Source organism: Aegilops tauschii, chromosome 1 (genome assembly GCF_002575655.3).
Source record: "Aegilops tauschii subsp. strangulata cultivar AL8/78 chromosome 1, Aet v6.0, whole genome shotgun sequence".
Taxonomy (NCBI): domain Eukaryota; kingdom Viridiplantae; phylum Streptophyta; class Magnoliopsida; order Poales; family Poaceae; genus Aegilops; species Aegilops tauschii.
The window spans coordinates 258,981,634-258,998,080 of NC_053035.3; positions in this window are offsets into that span (position 1 = coordinate 258,981,634).

Genomic DNA, 16,447 nt, shown 5'->3' on the forward strand with positions numbered 1-16,447 from the left:
CTCCTTCTTTCTCCTCCATTGCTGTCAGCAGGAGCTCGAGACGAGGCTCTAATGGCGGAGGCGATGCCGGACTAGTATGTGGTCCTGGTGTGTGGAGGATTGGCGGTGCTGCTGGGGTTATCCGTGCTCTTGTGCGCGATGATCCTGGATGATCATCGTGATGCTGCCGCTCGAGTGTTAGCTCTTCGCGGCGGCGGCGATCACATGGATTAGGCGCGGCATCGAGGGCTAACCGCTGTCGGTGCGCTGGGGCAGCTTGCGCCCGAATGATCACTCACAAATCTCTCTCACTGAGACTGTGGTGCCCTCGAGTGTGGTCAGTTAGGCGCAAAAATGTGCACGAGGATTTGTAATTAGTGCACGGGGTCGAGTGGTTGTAGCTGTGAGTCTGCCGTTACGGTGTTGCGCGAATAAAAATCTATGTCGCGAAGATATATATCCTGCAGCAACTCGGGGGAAAGAAAACTCATTACAAAAAATTTACTGTGAGCGAAAAATTTGGTTTAAACAATTTTAACAGCAGCAAAACTGCTCACAAAATTTAAAGCAAAGAAAAACTGATCCATCGCACAAATTTAGATAACACGTGCAAGCTACAACACATAGATAGATACTGGGATAAAAAAATACAGCGGTGACGTTTACAAAGAAAACGGCAAAAAGACAGGGTCTTGAGAAAACGCCTCTGGTACTGGGGCACATTCCTCTTCTATCGGGGGAAGTGGGTTGACCAGTCGATGAATGCGCCCTTCCTGGTCAGGCCTCAGTGGTCTGCCAATAGCGATCCGAGGATTTAAATCAGCGAGGCTCTGGAGATAACCCATTACTCGCTGAGTCAAACGCTCCTGAGCGATAACGTACTGGGCGAGGTTGGCCAGTACGGGATCTCTCTCAATTCGTCCACCAGGAAAAGATGCCACTTCTCCGGGTGCTGCCCGACTCGGAAAATAATAATATCCTCGCTCGCTGGCATAGGGTACCGTGAATCAAAGACGAGTGAGCGCCTCGTACGCAGCAGCTTCTATGGCCATATGCGGATTCGGCATGGATTTCCCCACGAAGGAGACTTCCGTTGGCTCTTGGTTTGGGTATGCGGGAGGGATGTGCACTACTGCCCAATATTTCGAGGTGGAAGGGGTGATCCTCGATTTGAGCAACTCGTACTGGGGTGGGTGGGTGGCACTCGTGGTACTGCAGGTAAGGTCCCACAATAATTTGACAAAACTGCCCGGGGTTGCGTCGGGGGTTCTCAGATAAATACTGGGGGTCGGCATGGCAAAGGAATGGTTGTGAGTGTTGTGCACAAGGCGAGGGGTACTCGGCAAGGTCACGAGGTGGCCTTTATATAGCATTGGGGCGGGATTAACCACTGGGGGAAAGGTGACTGGTTGCCGATCCTGTACTTGGGTCAAAGCCACAGATATACATATCACATAAATGTGACGCATTACTGTGGGTGCCTTCGGGTTGGTCTTGGTAGCTGCGCCTGAATTTTAAAAAATTCAATTGTACGCTAACGTACATATGCATAGCTACCACTCCAAAACAGGGGCGCTCAAGCAGACAACATTTAAAGAAAGCGATACAAGACCACACAGCATTACAAAACGTCGGAAAACTAAGGCTCGATACTACTCGAGCGACTTAGTCTACTTCGTTAATGTCTAAGTGGGCTGGCCTTGCGGACGCCGATGCTTCTCCACGGGTCTCACCGTCGGGATTTGCTGGCTGAGGTTGAGGGGCTGCAGGGTCGGGGTAGTGGTGATGACCATCGCGGGGGTTGTTGGCCACAATCCCGTTGGAATGGGTTCCCAAAAGGCGACGAAGCGCTTCTGGGGTCACCAAAGCACTCTGGTTGATGGCTGGCGCAGACCTCAAGGGGTCGATCGGGTGTCCGAACAGCACGACTGGGTTATCGACGTCGGGCTCCGCTTCTCTTCTCGCCGGGGCTCGGCGAACTAGCTCTCCACGAGCGGCGATCAGATCGAGGGTGACCTGATCGAACAGTTGCTCTAGTGCGCTTACATAGCACACCAGATGCAACAGTGCAGGATCTGTCTCGTGATCTCTGTTGGCAACCTGGGGCGGCCTACCATACCCGTCACGACTGGGGTAGTAGTAGAACGAACGACAGTTAACTCTGGGCGACAAGTGCCGGAGTTGAACTATAGCATCTCGGGCTGCCAGTTGGATGGCTTGTGGCTCAAAGGAAGTTGTCCTTCCGGTGAACCTGTAGGGGTGTTCTGGTGACAGACCCCTACCGTAGATGTGCACAGTGGCCCAGTACTGACGGCTCTCACCGTACATGGGCCCCTGGTACACAACATATTCAGGAGGCTCCTCTAACGCATAGGCACGGCGGGTGAGGTTTGCGAGCACGGTCACAAAACCTCCAAGGTTGGTTGCTGTGGTCTCATTTTGAACAATGGGGCCAGGCATCGCGGCTTGGTTTGGGGAAAGAGGCTGTGCTGTGCTGTGTTGAGGCTAGCGTGCCCTTTTTACAGGGAAAGGGGACGGAGTCTTCCTCCGCACGCTTGCGATAGAGACGGGTTGGGTGTCGGTCACTGGCGCGTGATCGACGGGCTAGGCTGATGGGTTGGGCACCGTCCGCCGAAAGGCGTCGGGTCACTATGGAGCTATCTTACACGGGAAGCTTGACCGGGGTTAGGCTAAAGTTTGGTGGTCTGGTTAACCTAGGTTTATTGACCTGGCTAAGATAGGGTTAGCCAATGGTCAGCCTGGCTCTGATACCAAGTCTGCCACGACCGGATTTTCGGGATATCAATTTCCCAGAAAAACCCTTTGTGCTCACCAGCCCCAGGATTACTGTTAGCTGATGAGACACCAACTTGATACAAGAATTCCAAGCAAGGTACAAAAATATGTAGTACAAGACCATGGTGGCCTAGGAGTACAACACTGGGTTTCTAGTGGTTGATGGCGGAAGCGGTTTGAGGTACATCTGCGTCTATGGGACTCCATTTCCCACAAGAACAGCTGACCAGGATAACTCCTATCTTCGCGAGGCTGCTATCGTCAGAATGCAGGTTCTGGGGCTGTCGTCGCAAAGCTTATCTCCAGGCAAGGAATCTGGCCAAGACAATAGCCAGGGACAAGCCAGTGAGTACGTTTGAATGTACTCGCAAACATTCAGAACACGGGTATAATATAATAAGAGATACTCATACTCCGAAACATTTTTATGATGATAAGTCTGCCATGAATTTAACGAAAATCTGCGATGCACGTGTGCAGAGAAAATATGGACATGCAATACGGAGGTAAAAGAAATGCACTGAACGAGTGTCTAAAATGACTCCTCGAAAGGTTGCAAATAACTTAACAATGCCACAGTCGGGCGTCTGAGCGACATCACAGAAAGGGCTTATAAGAGATAAATAAACGACAAGCATGCCGCAGTCGGGCGTCTGAGCGACACCACATAAAGGGCTTATAAAAGATAAATAAACAACAAGCATGCCGCAGTCGGGCGTCTGAGCGACACCACATAAAGGGCTTATAAAAGATAAATAAACAACAAGCATGCCGCAGTCGGGCGTCTGAGCGACACCACATAAAGGGCTTATAAAAGATAAATAAACAACAAGCATGCCGCAGTCGGGCGTCTGAGCGACACCACATAAAGGGCTTATAAAAGAATAATCACAGTGAATATCCAGGAGGTAGAACCATCCCAAGGATACTCAATAAAATACATAATGTAAATGGTTAGTCCATAATAACAATAATAATAAAACATGATCCTCAGATGTCACAGGTCATAAACAAAAATCTAGTTTAGCCGTTTCTCCATCCGAAGACCGTCACTGAGTTCTAGCTAATTCGTCCTCCACCCGAATACCGTTACTATGATCCAGTTAGCTGTGTCTCCATCCGAAAACCGTTACTATGATCTAGCTTAACCGTGTCTCCATCCGAATACCGTTACTATGATCTATCTCAGACTGAAGTCCTTACTCATGAACATGGCTATCCAAATGGATATGACCTCTGCAGAGGGTGTACTTTCCACCCACGAGTAACGGATTTATTTAGTCCTTCAGGACTAATCCCGTCTATGGCCTTTTAATTGAAAACACGCCTGACCTGGACACACCAGCTTAACTTACCGGTGTCTGGAATCACCCACGACACCCGTCAAGCAAACTCTAAGTGGGGAGGCTACAACCTCGACGTAGCATGGGATCAAATTTATATACGCGCGCTCTAAGGGGTGCCCCCCCTCTCGGTCCCAACCGGAAACACCCATGCCCCCGGACCAGGTGGCATGCCTACCGGATGCACCCGGTATCTTCCACAATGGCCTCTCTGTACGGTGTGTGCTTTGGTAAGGGGTTGACAACTTACTGAACCATACCCCGTCTGCGACAGAGACAAGTGGCAGTACAAACAATTTGGGAAGATACTGTTCAAGACTCGACCTACGACCGACTCAGGTGGTCCAAGTATTCTCCGAATGATCAGCATAACCAACAATGTTACCATTAAAGGAGTAAATCACCACTCATCAAGCCTCACCATGCCATACCGGACATACTCGTCTCGACGAGGAACTAGGGACAAGCTCGTGTCTACCCAAGACCACGACTTTCCCGGCTTCCTTCGGGTATGCATGAGGAGCTCACGAGGATGATCCCAAACACTAGCGTATCCATTGCTGACCACAAAAATATCTCCAAACGCACTCATGCACGAGACTGTATCGTTACATAAAGTTAACGCATACTCCAAGTCAAATGGTGTTGAAATCGCATCAGAACACCACAACAAAATATTATGCCAGAGTTCAGAAATGCTTGCCTCCAAGAGTATGTAAAGGATGCACTTTTTGAAAGCTTTCCCCTCTCTCCATTTTTCCTATTTTGAGAAATATTCAAATAACAAATATTTCAAACACAGTACAAAAAGTATTCTCAAATATTTTTGAAATAAATCTTAAAATAAACTAGACGAAATTTGAGAGAGGTAGGAAAAAGAATCAACTCATTTGGAGTTTTATTTTAAAAGCTATAGCCAGTCAAAGCTTGGTCAAATCTCTGTTTTTAAATAAAACCAGAAAAGAAAACGTTTAGGGAGAAATGCGCTTTCGCAGTAGAGGAGACATACTCAGGACGTCCGCGCTTTCACTTAATCAGAGGGGACGGACGCGCGGGTCACTGACAGTGGGTCCAGAGGGCCTACTGGTCAGGTTTGACCGTTCTTCCCTCCCTCCTCTCTCTCTCTGCCCGAACGGTGGCGGCCTCCGGCGATCGCCGTCGACGAACGGCGGCTCTTCGAGGGCACCTGAGGGCAGGGATGGACTCGCTAGGTCAGGGCGGTCCTCTCGGTGGTCGCTGGGTCGACGGGGGTGGAAGAAATCGCCGGCGGCGAGCTCCGCGGCGGAGGGGGCTACGGTGGTGAAGTGCTTTTTGGGCTCCGGTGGTCTCCGGTCGAGGTTGGGTAGTTGGGCAGCTCCGCAAGGACCAGGGGAAGCTACTGGTGGCGTTGGTTGGGCGAGAGAGTGGCTGGCTGCGGCGTATTGCACCAGAGCGCAGCGGCGGCTAAACTGGCCGGAGTTGGGGAAGATGGCCCTGTCCAGTCAATCTACGGCTAGGGAAGAACTAGGGGGAAGGTATGAGGTTGCTTGAGATCTTGCACGAGCTCGGGGGTCCCTTAAATAGGCGCTCGAGGTTGGACCGCGGCCGCTGGGGATAAGATTGCCGGCGACAGCCGTGCTGTAGCCGCAGGGCGACGTGGCGGCGACGAGCGCGTGCCGACGAGCTTCGGGATAAGACCGGGCTGTTCACGGGGGCAGCTGGCGCGCTGGGGTGGCTTGGGCGGCGCCGTCCATGTCAGAGGTTCGCTGCCGACACCGGCGTGCCGCCAAGAGCTCTGCCAGCGGCGCTGCAGGGCGACAGGGGTGGCGTGGAGAGTAGGCGAGCTAGTGCGCGGTTCAGCGGGTGAGCAGGGGCCAGGGACGGGTCGCGTCGAGTGTGGCAGTGCGGCGCGGCGGCTCAGTGTGCGCGCGTGCAAAACGTGCGCTCTGGGTGCGCCCAGCGCACGCACGGAACCTGCTCGACGAAATGTCAGGGCGGTGTAGAGCGCGAGGGTGGAGCTGGCAATGAACAGGACAGGGGTAAAGATAGCTGGGAGTTCAGTGGACATGGTTGCTAGGTCATTGGAGCAAGATCACAGTGCAAACTAGAAAACATGTCCAAAATTGACTGTGCACCCCAGGTGTTCGACAGAATGCTAAAAGCATCTAGGCAACTCTTGGAGTGGCCAAAATCTCCAGATCAGGGTCTCTTTAGGTGTGGATGATGAAGGCAAGATCATGTGGGCAAAATCAGAAACTTGTTAGTGCAAGTTTTGCAAAACCACAGTTTTGGACAGAAAGAAAAAGGGTTTATAGCATGCACTTAAAAACCTCCAATGAGCCCACTCTCCTGGACTTAAGGGTTTTGAAGGAACGGTTAAAAGCAGAAAAAAGGTCATGGGCATTGGAGCAAAAAAAATAGAGTTGCTGTACAAATCACCAAATTGGGCCAGAATGAACAAGAGGGTGATTCACTCAAATTTTTCAAAGAACATCACTGGGTTTTTGCATGAAGATGAATTGTATGCATCCATTGACATCTCCAAACACTTGGAAGAATTTTTAAAGAAATATTTAAATGGGTTGTAGTGCAAAAGTGCCCACTGGACCAGATTCGAAAAGTTGGTGTAGAGCTAAAAATCTCCAATGGCCAACAGATATTTTTGCATAAAAGTGATGTGGAAACATCACATGACATCCCCAAATTTTGGTGGAATATTTAAAGGCATTTGCCAGATGGTTGCAGTGCAAAACAGGCTCTAAATTTTCTGAAAGATCATTTTTAAAAGAATAAAGCTCTGAGAAATAATTATGCAAATAAATCCCCTAATGAAGAATTGTTTTATAAAGAGGGCATATAAGTCCAAAAATACTCTTCGAAGGTTTTTCCACTAGGGGTAAAAATCCAAAATAAACAAAAGGGTAAATCTTGACAAATGGAAAAGTTTTATTTCTTGGAAGAATTTTAATAAATAAAAAAAACAAGGTCAAAATTTTGGGGTGTCACAGACCACCCCGTGGAGGGCTGGATGAACAGTAGCCCGTGGAAGGGTGGTTGAGCAGGAGCCCGTGGAGAGGGTTGGTTGAACAGTAGTCGGTGGAGTAGCGCGCGGTGGAGGCTGCATGAACAGGGGCCTGTGGATGAACAGTCGCAGGTGGAGGCTGGAGGAGGTCGACGGTGGATGAACACTAGCCCGTGGAGGCTGGAGGGGGTCAACGGTGGTGATGAAAAGTATCCCGTGGAGTCCCGTTTTGCGGTACGCCACACCCCTCCCGAGGAACAGGACCCCCGTTTCGACCGTAGCGCTCCAACACAAGTCCATTTCCTCCGTTTTGCGGTACGCCACACCCCTACCGATCAACAGGACCCCCGTTTCGACCATAGGAGGTTCATTTCCTCCAATTTGCAGTACGCCAGACCCCTCCCGATGAACAGGATCCCGTTTCGAACGTGGCCAGTCGAACACAAGGCTGTTTCCTGCGTTCTGCGGTACGCCAGGCCTCGTTTCCATCGGCTGTTCCGTCCAAGCCGGTTAGCTCCCACGCGTTCCGTTGCCTCCCGATGAACACGACGCATTCCGTTGCCTCCCCATGAACACGACGACGACGTAGTTTCTCCATTCCGACCCAGCCATGTACAAGAGCCCTGGTCGTACGTACGCACGAGTAGGCGTTCGAGACCCCGCCCGTATGTACGTACGTGACCGTATTTACTTTCTTGCACCCTGGCCGCTGTACGTGCGTGTACATGCTACGTGCACGCCTCTACTATGACACGTGCGCGCCTCTACATCGACCAGTATGTACGTACACGTTCGTGACCAGAATGACAACGCTACGTACGCTTCGACCAGGTGGGTCCCGACTATCAGGAACTTCCTTGCGTGCGAAGATGTAGCTGGTGGGTCCTAGCAGTCAGGGGGGTGAATCGTTTTTTTTGCCCGGGCGCAGTTCCTTGCGTGCGAAGATGTAGCTGGTAGGTCCCAGCAGTCAGGGGGGAAACGTTTTTTTGCGAAATACGGTGGCCTGTCCGGTGGGTCCCCGTTGTCAGGTGCAGGAATAACTATTTTTCGCGTAATAAGGAGGCACTTCCTTGCGGCTGCCTTGGACCTAGCTGTCAGCCTCTCCACGTACAGTACTCTTCCAATGGAAGTCGGTCGTTGACCACATTGACCACGCCGAGCCGAGAGCACCAAGGCGGTGGACGACGGCGAGGCCTAGGAAGGGGACGACGCGGAGCCAGGGAAGACGCGGCAGTGGATGCCCACGCGGAGAGGAGTACGAGGGTTCACTGGTTCGGCGAGGCTGCCGTCGCCGTAGAATAACAGGGTGTGTGGGTGAGTAGAGGGATGGCCTGGCCAGCGGTGGGAGTAGTAGGGGGCGGTGAGGCCTCCGCGGCATCACAGCCGGCCACGGGAGGCAGGAGCACGCGGCACGACCGGCGCTGCTTTGGGTGGCTGGAGCAAGAAGACCAGAGGTTGAAGAAGCACTACGGCAGTTGGATAGACATTGTACGGTCACTGGAGCTAGAATTGTTCATATTGACTAAGTTGACAGAGCACTCCGTCCCCGTCAACTTAGTAGGCCCACAAGTCAGCCTCCCACCAAGGTGGGTCCCAACTAGCAGGGGGAGTATTCATTTTTTTGTGCGTAATAAGGAGGCACTTCCGGTGGGTCCGAGCTGACAGCGGGGGAACTTTTTTTCGCAAAATACGGTGGCCCGTCCGGTGGGTCCCAGCAGTCAGGGGGAAACATTTTTTTGCCAAATACGGTGGCCCGTCCGGTGGGTCCCTGCTGTCAGGTGGAGGAATAATTATTTTCCGCGTAATAAGGAGGCACTTCCTTGCGGCTGCCGTGTACCCAGCTATCAGCCTCTCCACGACAGTACTCTTCCGATGGAAGTCATTTCTTGACCACATTGATCACGCCGCGCCGAGAGCACCAGGGCGGTGGACGACGGTGAGGCCTAGGAAGGGGACGACGCGGAGCCGTGCAAGACGCGGCAGTGGATGCCCACGCGGAGAGGAGTATGAGCGTTCACTGGTTCGGCTGCGGTGTGAGGCTGCCGTCGCCGCAGAATAACAGGGGGTGTGGGTGAGTAGAGGGATGCCCTGGCCAGCGATGGGAGTAGTAGGGGGCGGTGAGGCCTGCACGGGAGGTGGGAGCAGGCGGTCCCGCCGGCGCTGGATTTGGCGGCTGGAGCAAGAAGATCAGAGATTGAAGAAACACGACGGCCATTGGATTGACATCCAACGGTTACGTCTGCTAGAATCGTTTGTTGACGTATATAATAACTAAAAAAATCTTGCATACGCGTCAACTTAATAGGCCCATAAGTCAGACCATTCCCTCTTTTTTTAATAATTTATATATAGCTCATTGCGACTTCTTATGCAATTTATTGCAGTCTGTTTTTTTGGTTGGCCAGGGCCAATTTCGCATATTTCTGTGGGTTCCAAACTATTTTTAATACCGAAATGTCGAGCCAGATTTAAAGTACTTTGAAGATATATTTAAATTAGGTTAATGCCGAGTAAAATAGGAATCTGAAAATGTGAAAAAATTCAGAAATTATAAAGTAATTGCCAATTTGTCATCTGTTTTTATATTTACCACCCATTTCATATTACTTTCCAGATATGCAGGTGTCTTGAAAGAGTTGCAGCCCATCAGGGCATAGAAAAATAAGTAGGCCTGGATTGGGTATTCTTTAGAAAAAATAAACTGGGCTCATTTTCACAAAGAAAAAATAGCTGGGCTGGTCACATGGTGAACATAAAATATAAGCCTGGGCTAGATGGGCCACAGCCCAGTTCATACCCTGCTGTGTCTCAATAATAACAAAGAAAAAATACTGCTCGAGCAGCTACGTCCCAGATGTCAGCCGATCTTTTGCTGTTCTCTTGTCTATTGAGTATATACGTTCACAATGTCGTGGGTCCCAGATGTCAGGAAAACACTAGGAGGAAGCATTTTATTTTTCCATACGCTAACATGGTGGGCCCATACTGTCATCCTCTCCACGTACTTCTGCCGATTCCTGTTGTTTGTTGACCATGTTGACAACGCGAGAGGTCGGCGCCGCGGCGAGCGCACCAAAGCGCGCGGAGGACGACGGCGAGGCCTCGGGCGTCGGCGTTAATGATTTAGGAGACGGTGGGGCGGCGATGCGTGCGCTGTGGCGCAGCCAGCCGTGGGAGGCGGAAGCAGGCGGCCCCGCCTGACGAGGACATGTACCTAGGGTAGGGTCACAGGCCTGACCTAGGTACCCTCCCCAAGGACATCACTCTATCAACAGAAGCATTCGAAGGAAAATCATCTTTCAATCGACTATGAAGTGTTCACTCGACAAACTATCACTCGACCACGAAGACTATCACTCGACCGCCAGGAAATCTAAAGCCACTCCGCATTGCAATGGTCAGTCATTACGTAGCTTTAATGGTCATTATGTCACTTTATTCCCGGCATTACCAGTAACGCCCTATCTTAATGTATTTTAAACCCTACGTAACTGAGGGCCGGAGGGGTCTGGTGAACTCTATATAAGTCACCCCCTCCTCAGTGACAAGGGTTCGCACCCCCTGTAACTCACACGCATAAAATCAGTCGACCGCCTCTGGGCTCCGAGACGTAGGGCTGATACTTCCTCCGAGAAGGGCCTGAACTCGTAAAACTCGCGTGTATAACTCCTCCATAGCTAGGATCTTGCCTCTACATCCCTACCCCCCATTCTACTGTCAGACTTAGAACCACGACAGTTGGCGCCCACCGTGGGGCAGGTGTCTTAGCGACTTGTTGGGGAAGTTGCGATTTTTTTGGTCTCCATCAACATGGTTTCCGGCGGAGGTTTAGCCGAGGGCCGCGAGATCCGTCTCGGCGCGCTCGTGTTCGTCGCCGATGACTCCGCTTGGCTCCAAGAAGCTCCACTCGACGTCGAGGCGCTCCCCGTCCGCGGGGCAATGCACTTTCGCGCGTGCATCCACGGCGTCCTCCTGCGGCAGCCGTCGACTCAGTACCGGTCGGCTCCTATGGCGTCCTCCCTCCCTGTTGCCCGCCGGCGCAAGCGTTCCAGTCGATCGAGGCTTCAGCGGTGGGTGAGGCACGCGGTGGCTCGCCAATCGGCCACCCCCCAAGTCACGGCAATCGAGCCCGACGAAACTCTCTACGGCCTGTTCGACTGGCTCCGCAGAGACTGCGTCCGAATGCGACAGCAGTGACCCCGCGGCAGAAGTCTTGATGGTCAATGGACCGCGCAGTCATCCTGGCTTCCCCAGCGGTGACGGCGGTGATGGTGGTGGCGATCCGTCGCGTGTTCACGATGAATACCGCCCCAAGCCTCTTTCATCGCAACAGAGGGAAGAGCTCCGCCGCCGCAATATGGATGCTTTACACACTCCTATCGTTGGAGAAACCCCCGAGGCTCAGGCCTTGGAGGAAGCGCGCCTGGCAAACTTCGCCGAGCGCACTCGACTGGAGAATCTCCAACACGCACTCGATGAGCGCTTGGCAACGGTTTCCTGAATCCAGTCGGCGACAAGTTTTTCCGCCTCCAACTCAGGTATACCAAACTCCGATTCAGAATCTCACAGCTGTAGCCCGAATAGCGGAGTCGATTCAGCCTTCCTAGTCAGAGGCCGACAGAGGTTTGATGCAAATCAGGGCTTTACTCCGGGCAGCGGGAGAACGGAATACAGCTGTTTCACAATCGCGGAATAGGATCCATAGTAGATCCGTTGTTGCAGATATAGTCCAGTCAGCACATAGCCCAAGATCGCCCCCGAGGCGTGAGGGACGTGGAGACCGGCGAGATCAGTACAGAAACCGTGAGCAGTATGATCGCCGACTCGATCACGATGATCGTCGTCGAGTGCCCATGCCTCCCCCAAGGAGTGGGTCATACGTGCCTCGGCAACATGATGACAAACGCCCTCATAGTGGTGGGCGAAGGATTCCAGTCGACCCCCGGGAGCCGGGCTTTGATGCGAGATCTATTCTCGTTCAAGGTCTGGTCGACAGAAACAGAGCTCACAGAGAAGGCCATGATAGAGATTTTCCGACCAACAGCAGAGTGCATGTTTCAGGACTAGAGTGCTTCAGCAGAGCCATCAGGGCCGCAGTGATTCCTCCCAACTTCAGGTTGGCGACTGGAGTCAGTAAGTTCACTGGTGAGTCCAAGCCTGACACTTGGCTTGAAGACTACCGAGTAGCTGTGCAGATTGGTGGAGGCAATGATGAGGTGGCCATGAAGCACCTTCCTCTGATGTTGGAAGGCTCAGCCAGAGCATGGTTGAATCAGTTAGCACCTGGCAGTATTTATAGTTGGGAAGAACTTGCCCGAGTGTTTGTCAGAACATTCGAAGGGACATGCAAATGGCCAGCAGGGTTAACAGAGCTGCAATCTTGTGTGTAGAAGCCAAATGAAACTTTGAGGGATTATATCCAGAGATGGATCACGTTGCACCACACGGTGGAGAATGTGTCTGATCACCAAGCAGTTTGTCCCTTCAAAGAAGGTGTCAAATATCGAGAGTTGAATCTGAAGTTCGGTCGGACCGGAGATATGTCTCTGAGTCGGATGATGGAGATTGCCACCAAGTATGCCAATGGTGAAGAGGAGGATTGGCTCCGGAGTGGCAAGCACAAAACAGTCACCCACGAAACCGGAGGAGGGAACTCCAGTCGGAAGCAGAAGCGCAAAGCCGAGCCAGCTGCTCCTGGAGAAGCCTTAGCCGTGACTCAAGGAAAGTTCAAGGGGAAGCCCAAGGGGCCATGGAACCCTAAGAAAGTAAAAGATCAAGACGGAAATGATGTGTTGGATCTGCCATGCCACATTCACACAAAGAAAGATGAAGAGGGTAATCTCATTTACCCGAAGCATACCACTCGACAGTGTCGGCTCCTGATCCAGCAGTTTCGAGAGAAATAGCCCAAAGAGAAGGAAAAAGAGTCGGACAAAGTTGAGGACAAAAAAGAAAGTGATGATGGTTACCCTCACGTCAATTCCACTCTGATGATTTTTGCTGATGTTGAGACCAAAAGTTGACTAAAAGTCATCAATAGAGAAGTAAACATGGTCGCTCCGACGATGCCCAGTTATTTGAAATGGTCTCAGACTGCCATTACATTCGACCAGTCTGATCACCCGACACACATAGCCACCCCTGGGAGGCAAGCGTTGGTGGTCGACCTAGTCGTCGAAGGCACTCGGTAACTAAGGTTCTGATGGATGGTGGCAGTGGCCTGAATATTCTGTATGCACAGACATTGAAAGGGATGGGCATTCCGATGTCTAGACTCAGCGAAAGCAATATGAGTTTCCATGGAGTTATTCCTGTCAAGAAGGCTGACTCACTCAGCCAGATCGCCCTTGATGTGGTTTTCGGTGATTCCAAGAATTACCGCAAAGAAAAGTTGACATTTGAAGTTGTGGATTTCCAGAGTGCTTATCATGCTATTCTAGGCAGGCCAGCTTACGCATGTTTTATGGCTCGACCATGTTACGTGTACCTCAAATTGAAGATGCCTGGTCCTAAAGGTGTGATTACTATCACTGGCAATCGAAAGAAAGCAGAAGAGTGCTTCCAAAAGGGCTCGAAGATCGCCGATGCACAGATGGCGGTAGTAGAATTGCAGGAGTATCAAAAGAATGCAGATCCGAGTGATTTGTTGCGAGCTAAGAAGCCTGCCACAGATTCACATTTCAATTGTCTGGTGAAACAAAGCCGATTCATATTCACCCGACGGATCCGAATGCTGCTCCGACTCACATTTCAACAACACTCGACTCCAAATAGGAAGAAGCGCTCATCCAGTTCCTCCGTGAGAACTGGGACATCTTTGCATGGAAACCTTCTGACATGTCGGGTGTTCCCAGGGGGATGGCTGAGCATCGTCTGCGAGTCGACCCAAAAGTGAAAGCAGTCAAAGAACATCTTCGACGGTCCGCCGTGCAGAAGAGAAAGGAAATCGATGAAGAAGTGGCTCGGCTTCTAGCAGCTGAGTTTATCCGAGAGATTTACCACTCCGAGTGGCTAGCTAATATTGTCATGGTCCCTAAGAAGGACGACTCACTTCGCATGTGCATCGACTTCAAGCATATCAATCGGGCCTGCCCAAAAGATCACTTTCCTCTACCTCGCATCGACCAAATAGTCGACTCGACTACGGGGTGTGAGCGTTTATCCTTTTTGGACGCTTATTCGGGGTATCATCAGATCCGTCTGTATGGACCCGACGAGATAAAAACAGCTTTCATCACCCCATTTGGGTGTCTCTGTTATGTCACTATGCCATTCGGTTTGAAGAACGCTGGAGCCACATTCATGCGGATGATTCAGAAGTGTTTACTCACTCAAATCAGTTGGAATGTGGAAGCGTACATGGATGACATTGTGGTCAAGTCACGTAAAGGTTCCGACCTATTGGCTGACCTTGCTGAAACCTTTGCAAACCTCAGAAGGTATGATATCAAACTTAATCCATCAAAGTGCACATTCGGAGTTCCGGGCGGAAAATTACTCGGTTTTCTCGTTTCCGAACGAGGGATCGACGCTAACCCAGAGAAAGTGGGTGCCATACTCCGGATGAAACGCCCTGTGCGTGTGCATGATGTCCAGAAGCTTACTGGTTGTTTGGCCGCCCTAAGTCGATTCATTTCTCGACTCGGCGAAAAGGCACTGCCTCTCTACCGATTGATGAAGAAGTCAGATAAGTTCGAGTGGACCCTGAAGCTGATGCAGCATTTGCAGAGCTAAAAGCCCTACTTTCCACCCAGCCGGTGCTCGCTGCCCCAATCAGCAAAGAGCCTTTACTACTTTACATTGCAGCCACTGGACAAGTCGTCAGCACAGTACTTACGGTCGAGCGGGAAGAAGAAGGAAAAGCCTATAAAGTTCAGCGCCCAGTATATTACGTTTCTGAAGTTTTGACCCCATCAAAGCAAAGATATCCACATTATCAGAAGCATGTTTATGGGATTTATATGACCACAAAGAAGGTTGCACATTACTTCTCTGATCACTCCATTACAGTCTTCAGCGACGCTCCATTGTCAGAGATTCTGAACAACAGAGATGCAAATGGTCGAGTGGCAAAATGGGCGATTGAACTGCTTCCCTTGGATATCAAGTTTGAGGCAAAGAAAGCTATCAAGTCCCAGGCAATAGCAGATTTCCTCGCCGAGTGGATCGAACAGCAACTGCCGACTCAAATTCACTTGGAACACTGGACCATGTTCTTTGATGGTTCCAAGATGCTGAATGGTTCCGGTGTTGGGGTGGTACTGGTATCCCCCCCGAGGAGACAAGCTCAGATATGTCCTCCAGATTCACTTTGATTCCTCCAATAACGAAGCAGAATATGAAGCACTCTTGTATAGGTTACGTATCGCCATCTCACTCGGCGTCCGTCGCCTCATGGTCTATGGCGAGTCAGATTTGGTAGTCAATCAAGTGATGAAGGAGTGGGACGTCAGAAGCCCAGCCATGACTAGTTACTGCAATGTGGTGAGGAAATTGGAAAAGAAGTTTGTGGGGTTGGAGCTCCATCATATACCCCGACTGAAAAATCAAGCAGCCGATGATTTGGCAAAGATAGGTTCCAAGAGAGAAGCCATTCCCAGCAATGTGTTTTTGGAACACATTCACGCGCCGTCAGTCCAAGAAGATCCTTTCACAGAAGAGACCCTGCAGCCTAAGAGTGCCACATATCCGACTGAAGTCGAAGTCCCACCCGTGGTCGACCTGATCATGGAGGTTTTGGTCATCACTCCCAACTGGACAGTGCCATACATTGCATATATCCTTAGGAAGGAACTTCCAAAGGATGAAGAAGAGGCTCGACAGATCGTCCGTCGATCCAAAGCCTTTACTGTGATATGAGGACAACTGTTTAGGGAAAGTGTAACCGGAGTCTGCCAGAAATGCATAACACCTGAAGAAGGTCGAGTGGTCCTCAACCATATCCACTCGGGGACCTGTGGTCACCATGCGTCCTCTCGGACCATTGTGGCTAAAGCATACCGAGTTGGGTTTTATTGGCCACGAGCGAATGAAATGGCGAAAGATATAGTCGACAAATGTGAAGGTTGCCAGTTTTACTCCAATATGTCTCACAAGCCTGCGTCAGCCCTGAAGACCATTACACTCGTCTGGCCATTTGCCGTTTGGGGATTGGACATGGTTGGAGCACTGAGAACTGGTAGGAGCGGCTTCACTCATGTTCTTGTAGCAGTCGACAAGTTTACCAAATGGATTGAAGCCAAACCCATTAAGAATCTTGAAGCCAGTACTGCTGTCAGCTTCATCAGAGAGTTAACGTTTAGATATGGGGTTCTGCACAGCATCATCA